The 22,219-nt window shown below is 45.4% G+C and overlaps 1 protein-coding gene across 1 annotated transcript in view; it reads left to right on the forward strand.

The window, feature by feature from the left end:
* LOC143923468 (up-regulator of cell proliferation-like) overlaps positions 1–22,219 on the forward strand; it is a 34,283-nt gene that overhangs the window by 891 nt on the left and 11,173 nt on the right. The gene's annotated exons all lie outside the window — the stretch shown is intronic.

Here is a 22,219-nt window from a genome sequence, read left to right on the forward strand (position 1 = left end):
AGGCCTGTCCTGGCCATAGGGCACAGTGGGCATTTGCCCAATGGGCCGGAGGCAGCTGGGCCACATGTCCCAGGTCCAGGATAAGGGGTGGGCAGAGAGGTCACGTGCCCTGCGCGCAGCTGGTGTAATGTGGAGGGAGGGGCGCCAGTAGCGTTGCTAGCGCTGGGCATCCAGCTGCTGCCCTGGTTCAATCGCCCACACCCACATCATCCCTTACCACCTGTCATGCTAGTCAAACAGAGCCGGGGGAAGCTTCCCCTAAGCTCCTTCTTGACTCTGATGTGCCTTATGAAAGAAGATGAGGAGGAGCCTGGAAGGATGAACATCTCCCGCCCCAGCATTGGGCCACAATGTATACACAGTCAGAGAGCTGTGCATGGAGGGAATGGCAGTGAACTTTGATCAATGAAAGAAGAGTAAAGGTATGGAGGGATGTGGAGGAGAACAATCTTAGCCCCTGTACACACGGTCGGAGATTTCAACAACCGAATCCGTCGGATTTTGTCCGTCGGATTTTGCCCGAAACTGTTGTATACACACGGTCGGACTAAGTTGTCGAAAAATCCGATCATTCAGAACGCGATGACGTAATTTCGTTATGATGGGACTACATTCAGGCTAGTAGCCAATAGCTTTGATGTAGGAATTTGATCTGAGCATGCGTGCCACTTGGTCCGATCAAAATTCTCTACACATGATCGGAGTATGTCTGATCGGCCCAGTTGGTCGGAAAATATTTCCAACAAGTTGGAAAATTGGGTCCGACGGAATCAGTCCGATGCATACCACACACAGTCGGATTATCCAACAACGCGGTCTGATAGGACACATTCCGACGGATTCTCCGACCGTGTGTACAAGGGCTTAGAGAGGTGAAAGAGGCATTGATAGAAAAGAATGTAAAACAGTAGTGATTAGGTCTAGGTTCACATCTATACAGGCTGCGCTTGATGTGTGTTACAGGCAAATTTTGCTGTGCATTTTGCATTTTTACATCCTTATCTTTTATGTGTTTTTGCATGCAGTTTTCATGCATTTTGCATATTACTTTTTTCCCTCTTTAAACACATTGTAAACACACTGTATATAGCTGGTAGTTAAGGAGCAAGGTGGTAAGCCGGCTGCTGCATCTTTAACCACCGATGAGTCATCAGCTGTCAGCGGGGGTTCCCCCATGACATTTGAATGTAAAGAAGTGGTGTAGGGTCCCCTTTGAGCCTGATATGGATTTGGAGGGGCCCCCCCCATGCTAAAAAAAAATGGCATGGGGCCCCCCCAAAATCCATAGCAGACCCTTATCCAAGCATGCAGCCTGGCAGGTCAGGAAATGGAGGGGACAAGGGCCTTTTCCTGACAACCCTGAGCGGTGGTTGTGGGGGTCTGCAGGCAGGGGGCTTATCAGAATCTGGAAGCCCCCTTTAAGAAATGGGACCCCCAGATCCCGCCCCCCCCCCCCATGTGAATGAGTGCCCCTACCTATTCACCCAAAAAAAAAAAAGCAGTGTAGTGTTACAAAAAAAATACGGTATTTGACAGTCCTTTATTAAAAATGAAGAATGCCCCCTGTCGTAGCTTCAACGTGTCGTCTTCTTCCAGTCTTCTCCCTCCAGTGGTTTCTTCTCCCTCTGCTGTCTTCTTACTCCGGTCTTCTCCCTCCGGTGGTTTCTTCTCCCTTTGGGGATGTGTTCTACCTCCAACACCGCTGACCCGCTAAAAAACAAAAACAAAAAAGCTCTATCTGTCTTCAAAATTTTTTTAAAATGTTGTTTGGGCACAGTGTTCCATGACCGCGCAATTGTCATTCAAAGCATTTACAGCGCTAAAATCTGAAAATTGGCCTGTGTAAGAAGGGGGAGAAAGTGTCTGGTATTGAAATGGTTAAAGGCTTCATTAGTATGTCAACGAGGGGGGAGGAACCAGGATGGCAAAATATAAGCAGATTAATCACATGTCCACTGGGGCAAATTTTTTTCACCACGGTAAAATCTGAATTTTTTTGCTGGGTATTGCCTTACCCCCAAAAGATGATATATTTTCTGAAAGTTGATACCCTTGATGCCGCGTAAACACGATCAGAAATTCCATCATAAAAAACTTGCATGGTTTTTTCGACGGAATTCCGCTCAAGCTTGCCTTGAATGCACAAGGTTACACAAAAGTTCTCTGAACTTTCGAGCGTCAAGAACGCGGTGACGTACAACACTACGACGAGCCAAGAAAATGAAGTTCAAAGCTTTCCGAGCATGCGTAGGTAATTTTGCGCGTCGAAATTTGTACAGACGATCGTAATTTCCGATCTGAACTTTTTCTGACCGAAAAATCTAGAACCTGCTTTTAATCTTTTGATGGCAGGAATTCGGCCAGCAAAAGTCCGATGGAGCCTACACACGGTCGCATTTTCCGCCCAAAAGCTCTCATCGGTCTTTTGCTGGCCGAATTTCTGATCGTGTGTACGGGGCATTAGAATAAAATGATGGCAGTTGCGATTATTTATGTTGCATGTTTTTTTTTTCACAACTGTTTATTAAATGCATATTCTTTAGCAAAGTAAAATAGATGGGGTCGTGTCAAATAAAGGGATACCAAACATGTCAAGTCTTAAAATTGGGAAAATTCTCCATAGGCGACACTTTATAAGCCTCTACAGGTTTAAACTTTAGAGACACTCGACACAATTGTGTTCCTGTGCGATTCCTGGCGTGAACTGGCCCTAAAGGTTTATAACCAGTGTGGTTATCTTTATGAACTGACTGTTATATTGTTTTATATGAGATAATAAAATCACAGAGTGATAAAATAGCACTAGTCATGATAAACTTCTTACAGAGCTGACTAATTAAAGCTTGGTATGCTTGTTACTGAGCTGAAATGAAAGTTATGAGGTAATCAGGCTTAGTATCAAGGAAATAAACCCTGAGCTTCCCTCTATTGGTCATTTTTGGTATCCAAACTTTGGTCTGTGGGCTGAATGTGGCCCTCCATTAGCCTTTATATGACCCTTGGGGCACTATTCCTCTCACTGATACTAATGACTATTTCTTCCACTGACACCAATAAGGGGACACTATTCCTTCTACTGACACCAATGATGGGACACTATTCCTTCCACTGACACCAATGATGGGACACTATTCCTTCCACTGACTCCAATGCTGGGGTGCTATTCCCAATGACACCAACAATGAGGCATCATTACGTTTACTGAAACCAACAGTGGGGCATAATTCCTCCCACCCAAATTAATGATGAGGCACTATTCCATCTCCTGACACCAATGATAGGGCACTATGCCTTTGCATGATACCAATGATGAGGCACTATTCCTCCCACCAATACCAATGATGAGGCACTAATCCTCTTTCTACTGACAACCGTTGCTATGTAATTTGTTGGCTCCCACTGACTACCAAGCTTATGGTATTATTTATTCCTATTGACATTGGAGCGATTTCTACTCTTAGCCCCTGTACACACGGTCGGACACTCTGCCAACCAAATCCGTCGGATTTTGTCCGTCAGATTTTGCCCGTCGGATCTTGTCCGAAACTGTTGCATACACACGGTCAGACTACGTTGTCGAAAAATCCGATCATTCAGAACGTGATGACGTAATTTCGTTACGATGGGACTAGTAGCCAATAGCTTTGATGTAGGAATTTGAGCATGCGTGGTACTTCGTCCGATCAAAATTCTCTACACATGATCGGAGTATGTCCGATCAAACCAGTTGGTCAGAAAATATTTCCAACATGTTGGAAAATTGGGTCCGACGGAGATTCGGATGGAATCAGTCAGATGCATACCACACACAGTCGGATTATCCGATGACACGGTCCGATAAGGCGCATTCCGACGGATTCTCCGACCGTGTGTACAAGGCTTTAGGCTGGGTTCAGACTGTTGTGTGGAGTGGCAACAACAACTTTGCACTTTTTTTTAAACATACCTCATGGGGTAGCTTTAAAAAGAAATTTGAGTTGGACCCTAAATTATAATTAAAGCAAACCTGTTCTACCAAACAACATTACTAGTAAAGTGAAGTACCTTGCAGTGTTTCTGGACTGGTCATCAGATTTATTCCCGAGTGTCTTGGTGAACTCTGGACCCTAGGCTTAGGTTGCATACAAGGCCTTAGCCCTTGTACACCCGGTCGGACATTCCGACGGAAAATATCCGATCGGACCGTGTTGTCGGATAATCCGACCGTGTGTGGGCTCCATCGGACTGTTTCCGTCGGAATATCCGACCAACAAAGTTTTAGAGCTGGGCTATAAAATTTTCTGACAACATGGCCCGATCGAACTTTGTCCGATCGTTTGTAGAGAATTCCGATCGGACAAAGTCCCACGCATGCTCAGATCAAATTCCTAGACCAAAGCTATTGGCTACTAGCCTGAATGTAGTACCATCGTAACGAAATAACGTCACCACGTTCTGAACGATCGGATTTTCCGACAACTTTGTCCGACCTTGTGTATGCAACAGTTTCGGACAAAATTCATCGGACAAAATCCAACGGATTTGGTTGTCAGAATGTCCGACCGTGTGTACAAGGGCTTAGAGTTGAGGTTAAGTTGCACCTATGGTCAGACAGAAATCGCTTAGTCTTCATATAGTGCATCAGGTATCCACAGTTGTCTTTACACCTGGTCAGATTTCACCCCTCTGCCTCTAGAATCCCAAGGTGCCTTAACTTACAAACATTGACCAGAGTTCCTGGTCAAGAGTCATCCATCACAATGGTGGTCAAAGAGTCAAGTGCTCATCCCTCTTCATTTGGCTTGGAAACTATGAAACCAACGGCCAGGCTTTAGAGGGACAGAGGCTCGACCAACTATCAGCTGAATGGCAAGCTATTGGCTACTAGCCTGAACGTAGTCCCATCGTAATGAAATAACGTCACCACGTTCTAAACGATCGGATTTTCCGACAACTTTGTCCGACAGTGTGTATGCAACAGTCTCGGACAAAATCCGTCAGACAAAATCCAACGGATTTGGTTGTCAGAATGTCCGACCGTGTGTACAAGGGCTTAGAGTTGGGGTTAAATTGCACCTATGGTCAGACAGAAATCGCTTAGTCTTCATATAGTGCATCAGGTATCCACAGTTGTCTTTACACCTGGTTAGATTTCACCCCTCTGCCTCTAGAATCCCAAGGTGCCTTAACATACAAACATTGACCAGAGTTCCTGGTCAAGAGTCATCCATCACAATGGTGGTCAAAGAGTCAAGTGCTCATCCCTCTTCATTTAGCTTGGAAACTATGAAACCAACAGCCAGGCTTTAGAGGGACAGAGGCTCTACCAGCTATCAGCTGAATGGCAGGAGAGTGGCTTAAGCTGGGTGGGGCTTAATCTCAAGGGGTAGGGTTTAAAGTTGCAGCCCTGCATAAAGCCTAATGCCGTGTACACATGGCCAGGCTTTTCCTCGTTCGGCATTTCCGACGGAAAAATTGATAACAGGTTCTCTATCTAAATTCCGTCGAAAATGCCAATAGAAAAGTCTGATGGGGCATACAGACGGTCGGAATGTCCGATGAAAAGCTCCCATCAGACTTTTTTACATCGGAAATTCCGCCCGTGTGTACGCGGCATTAGCCTAGGAATAAGGCTCCTCCCAGACAAACTAAAATTGAGAACAGGTGCTCTTGGGGGGCGGAGCACCATGACGTAGACGCGCTTTGCTGTTCCCCTGACCGCCCGACCGAGCGCCACCACCCCCTACCTCTCCTCACGCGGCTCTCGCAGGCTGGAGTTCCCGCAGGAAAGATCTGCCACCGCGGTGAAGCGGGGGAGCAGCGGGCGGAACTGACAGCCACGCCACGCTACCCGGAAGAATTTGCAGCGAGAGCCTGACCTCTCCTCCCCTCCAACTTCGCGCTGGAATTGCGGATCGCCCAGCGGGATTGATGACAGAATGTGCGGCATAGAGTAAGCAGGGAGACGCTCCTGAGCACTGTAAGACCGGCATGCAGGAAAGGGAGGACCGGAGGCTGGAGACGGAATCCATTAAGGGGACAGACTGGTGGTGACCAGCAGGCGGGACGCCCGTGGAGAGCAATACAGACCCTGGAAAAGACGCCTTCCATTAACAGAATTCCTGCGGAACGCACCTGCCGATTTTGAGAGACTACAACCACCAAAGTGTCCCTTAAAAGTCATCAAACCGTGAGTTAATGTATGGTGAAAGGATAAATATAATATCACAACAGAGGGCTGGAGTGGCAAATGGAACTGTGATATTATACTGTATATTATAATATGCTGCATCTAAATAAGCAATGGCACTATAGCATCTACTGTATGAACTAAGGTAAACCACAAGTTGCCCTTAAGCCTTTACAGCCTTTATATGAGGAAACAAAAGAGGAGGAGAAGGGAGGGGAAAATCCTTTAAAGTAACAGAGAAAGGAAAGTAAAGAACTATATAGACTCCTTTCCGGGACAGACTGTCAAATTAACTGCTGAGCATCCCCGCAGTTTCCCTCTATATAGGGTTTTTTTTTTTTTCTGTTTGTTGTTTCTTCCTTTCCTCCGCTTTATCTCTAAAAACTGCATCCCGGATAAACAGCAGAGGAGAGACATTGGAAGTGCCCTGTACCGATTACCCACTTAACATCCTCTCAAAGACCAGCTAATAAGGAGCAAAGATAATATTGCTAAGCATTGTTCAATAAAGCACAAGTCGGTGTGTATGTGGAGTGAACCCGGAGAGTATTGTGGAAAGAAAGCAGGACTGAATCAAAGAGGACATCAATGAGAAAAGGGCGCTATACTGATAACCGTGGAAATTTAAGCTACAGGAGGAAGGAAGAGGACAAATATGTGAAAGGGACTGGAGTAATAAAAATATAATAGGACACTGTTAACATTGTCTTATATGAACATATTTTTAGCCTGGTGAGGTATAATTAAGGAAAACGGGACTGGTCCTATTTGTTACCGCCCTCTTGTCCGCCCTCCTTTGCTTCCACTGCCCCTGAGTGGAGGAGAGGGAGATCGGGGGATAAGATGGGAGGGAGAGGAGTGGACGAAAAAGGAAATAGAACTGGGAGGGTTAAAACAGGGAAAATGAGAGGGAAGGCAAAAATAGGAAAAAATATACCGCCGGCGACCAGTCCAGGAGGTATCCAGCGGTATTTGGCAAATAATACCAGCACAATAGAAGGACAAGGAAGCCCTAAGTCGGGTTCAGCAAGGAGATCAGGAGTAAATAAGCAGAGAATACCGGAAGAAAGTAAAGGTGGGGTAAAGGCGAGTGGATCAAAAAATGTAGGCAATCATCCACAGACTAGCATTAGAGCCCCTCTGGAAAGGGAAGAAGAAAGAGAAGAAGAAGAGGATATTAGAAGGGAAGTTGGTGCCCAATCAAGTAGCCAAGAAGTAGAAGCCCCGACAATAAAGGAAATGTTGGCGGAGATGTTCGCCAAAATGGAGGAGTCCCTAAAAGTTGAGATTGCAGGAGTAAGGGCAGACATAGGTCTTGTGTTAGAGAGAGTAGAGGAGATAGAAGATAGGTTAGATAAACAGGACTCAAGGCTGGATTAGATTACAGAACAAGTTTCAAACCTGCAGAGAACTAACAGAAATCTCCAGTATAGATTAGAGGACCAAGAGAACTGGGGCAGGAGGAAAAATGTGAGAATTAAAGGGCTCCCAGAGAAATACAGTAGCGGGGAGTTAGGTAATATTGTGCAGCAGCTATTTAACCCGTTGTTAGAAAGGGACCCCTCTGAGACTATAAAGGTAGATAGAATACACAGGATTACAAGGCGGATGACAGCAGGGGTGGAGTCCCCAAGGGATGTAATAGTGAGGCTACACTACACAGAAGAAAAAGGGCAAATAATGGGGAAATTGAGGACATTACCAGGCCTGACTTTTGAGGGGGTAGAGTTACAGGTGTTCTCTGACCTTGCGTCAGAAACACTGATTAGAAGGAGACTATTAAAACCCCTAACTCAACGGATGGCAGCAGCAGGAATAGCCTATCAATGGGGCTTCTCTGCCTGTCTGAAAGGGAAAAAAGATGGTCGTTCTGCAGTCCTGCGATTTCCAGAGGACTTGAGAGGGTTCTGCGAAAGGTTAGACATATCTCCTCCCCAGCTACCAGGATGGGAAGAGGAAGTTAAGGAAGTAAGGCCTAGGCAAAGAAAGTTAAGATGGACGAGGGGGAGAGGAACGGAGTTAAATGAAGAGGTGGTAGTTAAAAGATAGTGCTAGAAAGTAAGAGGGGGAGGAGAGTGGAGGGGGGTGAGGGGAGGGGGTGGGTGGTGTTGGGAGGGCTGGAGGAGGTCCGCAGAGGTCTACCGGAGTGAGCCCTTGGGTGAAATATGGGAACGAAAAGACTCCATCGAGATAGGTGTCTTGCCCATATGAACAACGAAGTAAGGGGGGGTCTCCGAACAACCCTATGGGGGATAGCGTTGCGGGGAAGGGGTTGGGGTGGGGGCAGGAGTGGGGGGGAGTGTCGGGGTTTTTTTTTTTGGGGGGGATTTTCTCTTTTTTTTTTCTTGCATCCTCTCTGTTCCTCAGTAGGAGGCCCTTTGGGTCAGCATACACAGCCAGACGAACCAAAGAAAGAAGCAGTCAATGGTAGTCATTAATGTGAGGGGACTAAATACATGGGAAAAAAGGAATAAAATTAACAAAGAACTTCAATTTATGGGAGGGAATGTAATATGCCTTCAAGAGACATATATCACCAACAACTCCGGGATAAAATTGGCATCAGCTCAATTCCCACTTTGGTTGTATGGGGACACACCATCAGCCCACTCAAGAGGAGTAGCCATTGGCTTCGATAGATTAACAAGATTTGAAATTGGTGAACGGCTGGCTGACCCAGAGGGCAGATATTTATTTATAAAAGGGAAATTGGGGGAGATGCAATGCACTATAGTAAATGTTTATGCTCCAAACAGAAATCCGGATAAATTTTTAAGGAAAGTTTTGAATAAATTAGAAGAGTTTAGAGTTGGTAAAGTGGTTATAGCAGGAGACCTGAATTGGTGTTTAGACCCAAAGATGGATACCTCGGTGGGAGGCGCACGAGTGGTAGAACAGAGATATAGATTGGTAAACAAAGCACTGACCAAGGCGCAGTTACAAGACGCATGGAGGATAAGCCATCAAAAAGACCGTGACTACACTCATTTCTCAGCAGCTCATAAAACCTTTGCAAGACTGGATTATATTTTAATAGATCATCAATTAGTGGCTAACTTGAAAAAAGCGGAAATCAAACCAATTACTCTCTCAGACCATGCCCCCATAAAAATTCAATTAGAAATACAGGGTGATAACAGGACAGGGAGAACCTGGAGGTTGAATGACTCACTTATTCAAGAACAGGATGTAGGTAATAAAATAGAACAGGAAATAAAGGACTTCTTTGAGCTTAATGACGTAGAGGGAATTTCCAGGGCTACTATTTGGGAGACACACAAGGTAGTCATTAGGGGAAGTTTGATTGGGATTGGAGCGTGGAAAAAGAAGGAAAGAGAGAAAAGGAAAGTCCAACTATATAGCGAGATCGAGGAGCTGGAGCAGAAAACTAGACCTAGGGGGCTCCAGGAGAGTCAGGATCTTAAAAAAAAAAAAGAGAACTTGAAGAAAGTTTGGAACAAGAAAGGAGAACAACTTTTTATAAAATAAATAAGGAGAGACATCTGTGGGGAAATAGGTCAGGGAAGTGGCTGGCGAGAAGAGTAAAGGAGCAGAAAAACAGGACCTATATCCCCAAAATTAGGGACAAAGAAGGGGAGATGAAGTTCGCTACTCCAGATATTGCAGACAGTTTCCATACTTACTATAGTGCTTTGTATATAATCCATATGCAACAAATGGGGGAATTTGGTAAATCCCTTAAAAATGAACTAGTAGCTACCCCCATAGTGGCCGCTGGTAAATTCTGGTTCTCCTCTAAAAGTATAGATCAGTCATTCTCAACCAGGGTTCCGTGGAACCCTGAGGTTCCTCCAGAGGTTGCTAGGGGGTTCATTGAGCTGTGGCTAATGAACCACCTTTTTGATGATGCCTACAGGGTTCAAGGTTAAGCATCACTTAGTAAAGCCAGCAGCATAACACCAAATATATTTTAAGCTGTCTTTAAGGGTGGCATTCTGAGCACCATTTTAAAGGGGAACATTCTTCCTATTGACCACCAGTATAAGGGGCATTGTTCTATTGACCCCTGATGAATTGATTTTAGTAAGGTTTCCTCGAGACCTGAAAAATATTTTTGGGGTTCCTCTAGGGTTAAAATGTTGAGAAAGCCTGGTATAAAGGCTTCCAGGCCTGTCCTGGCCATAGGGCACAGTGGGCATTTGCCCAATGGGCCGGAGGCAGCTGGGCCACATGTCCCAGGTCCAGGATAAGGGGTGGGCAGAGAGGTCACGTGCCCTGCGCGCAGCTGGTGTAATGTGGAGGGAGGGGCGCCAGTAGCGTTGCTAGCGCTGGGCATCCAGCTGCTGCCCTGCTTCAATCGCCCACGCCCACATCATCCCTTACCACCTGTCATGGTAGTCAAACAGAGACGGGGGAAGCTTCCCCTAAGCTCCTTCTTGACTCTGATGTGCCTTATGAAAGAAGATGAGGAGGAGCCTGGAAGGATGAACATCTCCCGCCCCAGCATTGGGCCACAATGTATACACAGTCAGAGAGCTGTGCATGGAGGGAATGGCAGTGAACTTTGATCAATGAAAGAAGAGTAAAGGTATGGAGGGATGTGGAGGAGAACAATCTTAGCCCCTGTACACACGGTCGGAGATTTCAACAACCAAATCCTTCGGATTTTGTCCGTCGGATTTTGCCCGAAACTGTTGCATACACACGGTCGGACTAAGTTGTCGAAAAATCCGATCATTCAGAACGTGATGACGTAATTTCGTTACGATGGGACTACATTCAGGCTAGTAGCCAATAGCTTTGATGTAGGAATTTGATCTGAGCATGCGTGGCACTTGGTCCGATCAAAATTCTCTACACATGATCGGAGTATGTCTGATCGGCCCAGTTGGTCGGAAAATATTTCCAACAAGTTGGAAAATTGGGTCCGACGGAATCAGTCCGATGCATACCACACACAGTCGGATTATCCAACAACGCGGTCTGATAGGACACATTCCGACGGATTCTCCGACCGTGTGTACAAGGGCTTAGAGAGGTGAAAGAGGCATTGATAGAAAAGAATGTTAGTGATCAGAGAGAAACATGGCGGTGGATAGGAGGGAAGGAGAATGATTCAGAGAGGAGCGTGGCAAGGATAAGGGTAAAGGAGAATGTTTATGGTGCATGTAGCATGTATTTATAGAGCAGAATAATCTATATCTATAACTAAAAGACCTTGAGAAATTCATTTGGTAGCTTGACCGATATGTGCGGCAGATTCTGGTAGTCCTTAGTAGGGACACTTTTACGAAATGGCGCTATTGATGTACCAAATTCAAAAATGATTACCTCCACTTCATAGATAATGAAGCCGGAGGTAATTAAAAACAACTGTAAGTTGGTGTACAGAGATAGGCAGAATGCCTGTCTCTATGCAGTTTTGTGTAGCTGAAAGGCATATTTTCCTATGCTATCTCCTCTCCTCCCCACCTACCACTAATTGATAAGGACGCTGTCAGCTTCCACAGCTGATAGTTTCACCGACAACCAAGGACTCTTTTGTGGGTGGAGCCTGACAGTAGTTTCCTATCAGGTCTGCTCTCTCCTTGTGATTGACAGCAGACAGTGGGTGTATACATACAAATTCCCATTGCATTTTGATATTTGCATAACTCCTCCCATTAGTCAGCCCACTGCTTGCACCAGGGGTGAGGGCTCTTGAGAGGAGTACCAAGGCTAGGTGTTTTGATCTATTCAGGAAGCCATTTACATCGCCCTGCTGGCCCCTCCCACCAACCAATATCAGCTTCCGATGATGTCACTGAATGTAAAATTAGTTTTGTAATGAAAGTTTTTTTTTTTTTATAACACCTTCCCGCCCCGGCCTGTAGCACAATGACGGTCAAGCGCTGGCTCTCCCATTCTTGCTGCAGAGCAGAGATTGGTAGTGAGGCGTGTCTCTCCAACACACCGCATCTCCGATCATGGTAAAGAGCCCATGACATAGGCTCTTTACTATGTGATCGGCTGTGTCCAATCACAGCTGATCACAGTGTTACTAGGAAGTGCCAGTTATCGCTATTCCTCTATTCACGCTGATAGGGTATGAGTAGAGGAGAGCCATTAAGCAGCCCTCCTAACAGGGGGGGGTCTTCACTGATAATCGGTGCAGTGATCATCAGTGCAACCTCCTCAGTGATGCCCACCAGTGATGCCAATCAGTGCCCATCAGTGATGCCTGTTAGAGCCTCCTCATCAGTGCTGCCTATTAGTGCTCATCAGTGCCACATATCAGTGCCATCTATCAGTGCCCGTCAGTGCAGCCTTATCAGTGAAGGAGAAAATGTACTTATTTACAAAATTTTATAACAGAAACAAAGAATTATTTTTCTAAATTTTCAGTCTTTTTTTCATTTGTTTATCAAAAAAAAACCCAGTAGTGATTAGGTCTAGGTTCACATCTATACAGGCTGCGCTTGATGTGTGTTACAGGCAAATTTTGCTGTGCATTTTGCATTTTTACATCCTTATCTTTTATGTGTTTTTGCATGCAGTTTTCATGCATTTTGCATATTACTTTTTTCCCTCTTTAAACACATTGTAAACACACTGTATATAGCTGGTAGTTAAGGAGCAAGGTGGTAAGCCAGCTGCTGCATCTTTAACCACCGATGAGTCATCAGCTGTCAGCGGGGTTCCCCCATGACATTTGAATGTAAAGAAGTGGTGTAGGGTCCCCTTTGAGCCTGATATGGATTTGGAGGGGCCCCCCATGCTAAAAAAAAAATGGCATGGGGCCCCCCCAAAATCCATAGCAGACCCTTATGCAAGCATGCAGCCTGGCAGGTCAGGAAATGGAGGGGACAAGGGCCTTTTCCTGACAACCCTGAGCGGTGGTTGTGGGGGTCTGCAGGCAGGGGGCTTATCAGAATCTGGAAGCCCCCTTTAAGAAATGGGACCCCCAGATCCCGCCCCCCCCCCATGTGAATGAGTGCCCCTACCTATTCACCCAAAAAAAAAAAGCAGTGTAGTGTTACAAAAAAATACGGTATTTGACAGTCCTTTATTAAAAATGAAGAATGCCCCCTGTCGTAGCTTCAACGTGTCGTCTTCTTCCAGTCTTCTCCCTCCAGTGGTTTCTTCTCCCTCTGCTGTCTTCTTACTCCGGTCTTCTCCCTCCGGTGGTTTCTTCTCCCTTTGAGGATGTGTTCTACCTCCAACACCGCTGACCCGCTAAAAAACAAAAACAAAAAAGCTCTATCTGTCTTAAAAAAAATTTTAAAATGTTGTTTGGGCACAGTGTTCCATGACCGCGCAATTGTCATTCAAAGCATTTACAGCGCTGAAATCTGAAAATTGGCCTGTGTAAGAAGGGGGAGAAAGTGTCTGGTATTGAAATGGTTAAAGGCTTCATTAGTATGTCAACGAGGGGGGAGGAACCAGGATGGCAAAATATAAGCAGATTAATCACATGTCCACTGGGGCAAATTTTTTTCACCACGGTAAAATCTGAATTTTTTTGCTGGGTATTGCCTTACCCCCAAAAGATGATATATTTTCTGAAAGTTGATACCCTTTATGCCGCGTAAACACGATCAGAAATTCCATCATAAAAAACTTGCATGGTTTTTTCGACGGAATTCAGCTCAAGCTTGCCTTGAATGCACAAGGTTACACAAAAGTTCTCTGAACTTTCGAGCGTCAAGCACGCGGTGAAGTACAACACTACGACGAGCCAAGAAAATGAAGTTCAAAGCTTTCCGAGCATGCGTAGGTAATTTTACGCATCGAAATTTGTACAGACGATCGTAATTTCCGATCTGAACTTTTTCTGACCGAAAAATCTAGAACCTGCTTTCAATCTTTTGATTGCAGGAATTTGGCCAGCAAAAGTCCGATGGAGCCTACACACGGTCGCATTTTCCGACCAAAAGCTCTCATCGGTCTTTTGCTGGCCGAATTTCCGATCGTGTGTATGGGGCATTAGAATAAAATGATGGCAGTTGTGATTATTTATATTGCATGTTTTTTTTTCATAACTGTTTATTAAACGCATATTCTTTAGCAAAATAAAATAGATGGGGTCGTGTCAAATAAAGGGATACCAAACATGTCAAGTCTTAAAATTGTGTAAATTCTCCATAGGCGACACTTTATAAGCCTCTACAGGTTTAAACTTTAGAGACACTCGACACAATTGTGTTCCTGTGCGATTCCTGGAGTGAACTGGCCCTAAAGGTTTATAACCAGTGTGGTTATCTTTATGAACTGACTGTTATATTGTTTTATATGAGATAATAAAATCACAGAGTGATAAAATAGCACTAGTCATGATAAACTTCTTACAGAGCTGACTATTTAAAGCTTGGTATGCTTGTTACTGAGCTGAAATGAAAGTTATGAGGTAATCAGGCTTAGTATCAAGGAAATAAACCCTGAGCTTCCCTCTATTGGTCATTTTTGGTATCCAAACTTTGGTCTGTGGGCTGAATGTGGCCCTCCATTAGCCTTTATATGACCCTTGGGGCACTATTCCTCTCACTGATACTAATGACTATTTCTTCCACTGACACCAATAAGGGGACACTATTCCTTCTACTGACACCAATGATGGGACACTATTCCTTCCACTGACACCAATAATGGGACACTATTCCTTCCACTGATTCCAATGCTGGGGTGCTATTCCCAATGACACCAACAATGAGGCATCATTACGTTTACTGAAACCAACAGTGGGGCATAATTCCTCCCACCGAAATTAATGATGAGGCACTATTCCATCTCCTGACACCAATGATAGGGCACTATGCCTTTGCATGATACCAATGATGAGGCACTATTCCTCCCACCAATACCAATGATGAGGCACTAATCCTCTTTCTACTGACAACCGTTGCTATGTAATTTGTTGGCTCCCACTGACTACCAAGCTTATGGTATTATTTATTCCTATTGACATTGGAGCGATTTCTACTCTTAGCCCCTGTACACACGGTCGGACACTCTGCCAACCAAATCCGTCGGATTTTGTCCGTCAGATTTTGCCCGTCGGATCTTGTCCGAAACTGTTGCATACACACGGTCAGACTACGTTGTCGAAAAATCCGATCATTCAGAACGTGATGACGTAATTTCGTTACGATGGGACTAGTAGCCAATAGCTTTGATGTAGGAATTTGAGCATGCGTGGTACTTCGTCCGATCAAAATTCTCTACACATGATTGGAGTATGTCCAATCAAACCAGTTGGTCAGAAAATATTTCCAACATGTTGGAAAATTGGGTCCGACGGAGATTCGGATGGAATCAGTCTGATGCATACCACACACAGTCGGATTATCCGATGACACGGTCCGATAAGGCGCATTCCGACGGATTCTCCGATCGTGTGTACAAGGCTTTAGGCTGGGTTCAGACTGTTGTGTGGAGTGGCAACAACAACTTTGCACTTTTTTTTAAACATACCTCATGGGGTAGCTTTAAAAAGAAATTTGAGTTGGACCCTAAATTATAATTAAAGCAAACCTGTTCTACCAAACAACATTACTAGTAAAGTGAAGTACCTTGCAGTGTTTCTGGACTGGTCATCAGATTTATTCCCGAGTGTCTTGGTGAACTCTGGACCCTAGGCTTAGGTTGCATACAAGGCCTTAGCCCTTGTACACCCGGTCGGACATTCCGACGGAAAATATCCGATCGGACCGCGTTGTCGGATAATCCGACCGTGTGTGGGCTCCATCGGACTGTTTCCGTCGGAATATCCGACCAACAAAGTTTTAGAGCTGGGCTATAAAATTTTCCGACAACATGGCCCGATCGAACTTTGTCCGATCGTTTGTAGAGAATTCCGATCAGACAAAGTCCCACGCATGCTCAGATCAAATTCCTAGACCAAAGCTATTGGCTACTAGCCTGAATGTAGTCCCATCGTAACGAAATAACGTCACCACGTTCTGAACGATCGGATTTTCCGACAACTTTGTCCGACCTTGTGTATGCAACAGTTTCGGACAAAATTCATCGGACAAAATCCAACGGATTTGGTTGTCAGAATGTCCGACCGTGTGTACAAGGGCTTAGAGTTGAGGTTAAATTGCACCTATGGTCAGACAGAAATCGCTTAGTCTTCATATAGTGCATCAGGTATCCACAGTTGTCTTTACACCTGGTCAGATTTCACCCCTCTGCCTCTAGAATCCCAAGGTGCCTTAACTTACAAACATTGACCAGAGTTCCTGGTCAAGAGTCATCCATCACAATGGTGGTCAAAGAGTCAAGTGCTCATCCCTCTTCATTTGGCTTGGAAACTATGAAACCAACGGGCAGGCTTTAGAGGGACAGAGGCTCGACCAACTATCAGCTGAATGGCAAGCTATTGGCTACTAGCCTGAACGTAGTCCCATCGTAATGAAATAACGTCACCACGTTCTAAACAATCGGATTTTCCGACAACTTTGTCCGACAGTGTGTATGCAACAGTCTCGGACAAAATCCGTCAGACAAAATCCAACGGATTTGGTTGTCAGAATGTCCGACCGTGTGTACAAGGGCTTAGAGTTGGGGTTAAATTGCACCTATGGTCAGACAGAAATCGCTTAGTCTTCATATAGTGCATCAGGTATCCACAGTTGTCTTTACACCTGGTTAGATTTCACCCCTCTGCCTCTAGAATCCCAAGGTGCCTTAACATACAAACATTGACCAGAGTTCCTGGTCAAGAGTCATCCATCACAATGGTGGTCAAAGAGTCAAGTGCTCATCCCTCTTCATTTAGCTTGGAAACTATGAAACCAACAGCCAGGCTTTAGAGGGACAGAGGCTCTACCAGCTATCAGCTGAATGGCAGGAGAGTGGCTTAAGCTGGGTGGGGCTTAATCTCAAGGGGTAGGGTTTAAAGTTGCAGCCCTGCATAAAGCCTAATGCCGTGTACACATGGCCGGGCTTTTCCTCGTTCGGCATTTCCGACGGTGATAACAGGTTCTCTATCTAAATTCCGTCGAAAATGCCAATAGAAAAGTCTGATGGGGCATACAGACGGTCGGAATGTCCGATGAAAAGCTCCCATCAGACTTTTCCCATCGGAAATTCCGCCCGTGTGTACGCGGCATTAGCCTAGGAATAAGGCTCCTCCCAGACAAACTAAAATTGAGAACAGGTGCTCTTGGGGGGCGGAGCACCATGACGTAGACGCGCTTTGCTGTTCCCCTGACCGCCCGACCGAGCGCCACCACCCCCTACCTCTCCTCACGCGGCTCTCGCAGGCTGGAGTTCCCGCAGGAAAGATCTGCCACCGCGGTGAAGCGGGGGAGCAGCGGGCGGAACTGACAGCCACGCCACGCTACCCGGAAGAATTTGCAGCGAGAGCCCGACATCTCCTCCCCTCCAACTTCGCGCTGGAATTGCGGATCGCCCAGCGGGATTGATGACAGAATGTGCGGCATAGAGTAAGCAGGGAGACGCTCCTGAGCACTGTAAGACCGGCATGCAGGAAAGGGAGGACCGGAGGCTGGAGACGGAATCCATTAAGGGGACAGACTGGTGGTGACCAGCAGGCGGGACGCCCGTGGAGAGCAATACAGACCCTGGAAAAGACGCCTTCCATTAACAGAATTCCTGCGGAGCGCACCTGCCGATTTTGAGAAACTACAACCACCAAAGTGTCCCTTAAAAGTCATCAAATCGTGAGTTAATGTATGGTGAAAGGATAAATATAATATCACAACAGAGGGCTGGAGTGGCAAATGGAACTGTGATATTATACTGTATATTATAATATGCTGCATCTAAATAAGCAATGGCACTATAGCATCTACTGTATGAACTAAGGTAAACCACAAGTTGCCCTTAAGCCTTTACAGCCTTTATATGAGGAAACAAAAGAGGAGGAGAAGGGAGGGGAAAATCCTTTAAAGTAACAGAGAAAGGAAAGTAAAGAACTATATAGACTCCTTGCCGGGACAGACTGTCAAATTAACTGCTGAGCATCCCCGCAGTTTCCCTCTATATAGGGGTTTTTTTTTATTTTATTTTTTCTGTTTGTTGTTTCTTCCTTTCCTCCGCTTTATCTCTAAAAACTGCATCCCGGATAAACAGCAGAGGAGAGACATTGGAAGTGCCCTGTACCGATTACCCACTTAACATCCTCTCAAAGACCAGCTAATAAGGAGCAAAGATAATATTGCTAAGCATTGTTCAATAAAGCACAAGTCGGTGTGTATGTGGAGTGAACCCGGAGAGTATTGTGGAAAGAAAGCAGGACTGAATCAAAGAGGACATCAATGAGAAAAGGGCGCTATACTGATAACCGTGGAAATTTAAGCTACAGGAGGAAGGAAGAGGACAAATATGTGAAAGGGACTGGAGTAATAAAAATATAATAGGACACTGTTAACATTGTCTTATATGAACATATTTTTAGCCTGGTGAGGTATAATTAAGGAAAGCGGGACTGGTCCTATTTGTTACCGCCCTCTTGTCCGCCCTCCTTTGCTTCCACTGCCCCTGAGTGGAGGAGAGGGAGATCGGGGGATAAGACGGGAGGGAGAGGAGTGGACGAAAAAGGAAATAGAACTGGGATGGTTAAAACGGGGAAAATGAGAGGGAAGGCAAAAATAGGAAAAAATATACCGCCGGCGACCAGTCCAGGAGGTATCCAGCGGTATTTGGCAAATAATACCAGCACAATAGAAGAAGGACAAGGAAGCCCTAAGTCGGGTTCAGCAAGGAGATCAGGGGTAAATAAGCAGAGGATACCGGAAGAAAGTAAAGGTGGGGTAAAGGCGAGTGGATCAAAAAATGTAGGCAATCATCCACAGACTAGCATTAGAGCCCCTCTGGAAAGGGAAGAAGAAAGAGAAGAAGAAGAGGATATTAGAAGGGAAGGTGGTGCCCAATCAAGTAGCCAAGAAGTAGAAGCCCCGACAATAAAGGAAATGTTGACGGAGATGTTCGCCAAAATGGAGGAGTCCCTAAAAGTTGAGATTGCAGGAGTAAGGGCAGACATAGGTCTTGTGTTAGAGAGAGTAGAGGAGATAGAAGATAGGTTAGATAAACAGGACTCAAGGCTGGATGAGATTACAGAACAAGTTTCAAACCTGCAGAGAACTAACAGAAATCTCCAGTATAGATTAGAGGACCAAGAGAACCGGGGCAGGAGGAAAAATGTGAGAATTAAAGGGCTCCCAGAGAAATACAGTAGCGGGGAGTTAGGTAATATTGTGCAGCAGCTATTTAACCCGTTGTTAGAAAGGGACCCCTCTGAGACTATAAAGGTAGATAGAATACACAGGATTACAAGGCGGATGACAGCAGGGGTGGAGTCCCCAAGGGATGTAATAGTGAGGCTACACTACGCAGAAGAAAAAGGGCAAATAATGGGGAAATTGAGGACATTACCAGGCCTGACTTTTGAGGGGGTAGAGTTACAGGTGTTCTCTGACCTTGCGTCAGAAACACTGATGAGAAGGAGACTATTAAAACCCCTAACTCAACGGATGGCAGCAGCAGGAATAGCCTATCAATGGGGCTTCTCTGCCTGTCTGAAAGGGAAAAAAGATGGTCGTTCTGCAGTCCTGTGATTTCCAGAGGACTTGAGAGGGTTCTGCGAAAGGTTAGACATATCTCCTCCCCAGCTACCAGGATGGGAAGAGGAAGTTAAGGAAGTAAGGCCTAGGCAAAGAAAGTTAAGATGGACGAGGGGGAGAGGAACGGAGTTAAATGAAGAGGTGGTAGTTAAAAGATAGTGCTAAAAAGTAAGAGGGGGAGGAGAGTGGAGGGGGGTGAGGGGAGGGGGTGGGTGGTGTTGGGAGGGCTGGAGGAGGTCCGCAGAGGTCTACCGGAGTGAGCCCTCGGGTGAAATATGGGAACGAAAAGACTCCATCGAGATAGGTGTCTTGCCCATATGAACAACGAAGTAAGGGGGGTCTCCGAACAACCCTACGGGGGATAGCGTTGCGGAGAAGGGGTTGGGGTGGGGGGAGGAGTGGGGGGAGTGTTGGGGTTTTTTTTTTGGGGGGGGGATTTTTTTTTTTTTTTCTTGCACCCTCTCTGTTCCTCAGTAGGAGGCCCTTTGGGTCAGCATACGCAGCCAGACGAACCAATGAAGGAAGCAGTCAATGGTAGTCATTAATGTGATAACATACAATGTGAGGGGACTAAATACATGGGAAAAAAGGTATAAAATTAACAAAGAACTTCAATTTATGGGAGGGAATGTAATATGCATTCAAGAGACATATATCACCAACAACTCCGGGATAAAATTGGCATCAGCTCAATTCCCACTTTGGTTCTATGGGGACACACCATCAGCCCACTCAAGAGGAGTAGCCATTGGCTTCGATAGATTAACAAGATTTGAAATTGGTGAACGGCTGGCTGACCCAGAGGGCAGATATTTATTTATAAAAGGGAAATTGGGGGAGATGCAATGCACTATAGTAAATGTTTATGCTCCAAACAGAAATCCGGATACATTTTTAAGGAAAGTTTTGAATAAATTAGAAGAGTTTAGAGTTGGTAAAGTGGTTATAGCAGGAGACCTGAATTGGGGTTTAGACCCAAAGATGGATACCTCGGTGGGAGGTGCACGAGTGGTAGAACAGAGATATAGATTGGTAAACAAAGCACTGACCAAGGCGCAGTTACAAGACGCATGGAGGATAAGCCATCAAAAAGACCGTGACTACACTCATTTCTCAGCAGCTCATAAAATCTTTGCAAGACTGGATTATATTTTAATAGATCATCAATTAGTGGCTAACTTGAAAAAAGCGGAAATCAAACCAATTACTCTCTCAGACTATGCCCCCATAAAAATTTAATTAGAAATACAGGGTGATAACAGAAAAGGGAGAACCTGGAGGTTGAATGACTCACTTATTCAAGAACAGGATGTAGGTAATAAAATAGAACAGGAAATAAAGGACTTCTTTGAGCTTAATGACGTAGAGGGAATTTCCAGGGCTACTATTTGGGAGACACACAAGGTAGTCATTAGGGGAAGTTTGATTGGGATTGGAGCGTGGAAAAAGAAGGAAAGAGAGAAAAGGAAAGTCCAACTATATAGCGAGATCGAGGAGCTGGAGCAGAAAACTAGACCTAGGGGGCTCCAGGAGAGTCAGGATCTTAAAAAAAAAAAAAGAGAACTTGAAGAATGTTTGGAACAAGAAAGGAGAACAACTTTTTATAAAATAAATAAGGAGAGACATCTGTGGGGAAATAGGTCAGGGAAGTGGCTGGCGAGAAGAGTAAAGGAGCAGAAAAACAGGACCTATATCCCCAAGATTAGGGACAAAGAAGGGGAGATGAAGTTCGCTACTCCAGATATTGCAGACAGTTTCCATACTTACTATAGTGTTTTGTATAATATAGGAGTAAGAGGAGATGAAAAGGGCAAAAGGAAGGAGACCATACGGGAGTACCTCACGAGCCTGGATTTCCCTAAAGGTGTGAGTGAAGAGATGGAGGCTCTAGAGACCCCGATTACAGTAAAGGAAGTTGAGAGAGCAAATAAAGAAACAGCCCGGGGGGGAAGTCCGGGCCCGGACGGATACTCCATCCTATACTATAAGAGATTCCAGAGTCTTTTAGTACCAAAACTTTGTGAGTATTTCAACGCAGTCAGTGAGGGTCAGGGCTTTCGAGAGGAGGCGCTTCTTGCGCATATTGCTTTGATTTTGAAGGAGGGTAAAGACTCTGCAGCACTAGAGAGTTATCGGCCGATATCATTACTAAATACGGATGTAAAAATATACGCAAAAATAATAGCCGAAAGATTGAAGACACTCCTCCCGGGATGGGTCCATACCGATCAGGTGGGATTTGTGTTGGGGCGGGAGGGGAGGGACAACTCTTTAAAGTCTATCATCTTGATCCAGGAGGCAATTAGAAGGAAGATCCCCACGGCCCTTCTATCAGTAGATGCTGAGAAGGCTCTTGATAGAGTAGATTGGCAGTTTATTGAAGAGACACTAAAACATGTGGGATTGGGAGAGAGAATGAGGAGATGGATCGGAGCGTTGTACAACTCGACCGACCGCCAGGATTAGAGTAAATGGATCCCTGTCTCGCCCCCTTGACTTGTTTAACGGGACGAGGCAGGGA

This window comes from Lithobates pipiens, unplaced genomic scaffold (genome assembly GCF_037356315.1).
Source record: "Lithobates pipiens isolate NorthernLeopardFrog02 unplaced genomic scaffold, aLitPip1_a1.2 Scaffold_22, whole genome shotgun sequence".
Taxonomy (NCBI): domain Eukaryota; kingdom Metazoa; phylum Chordata; class Amphibia; order Anura; family Ranidae; genus Lithobates; species Lithobates pipiens.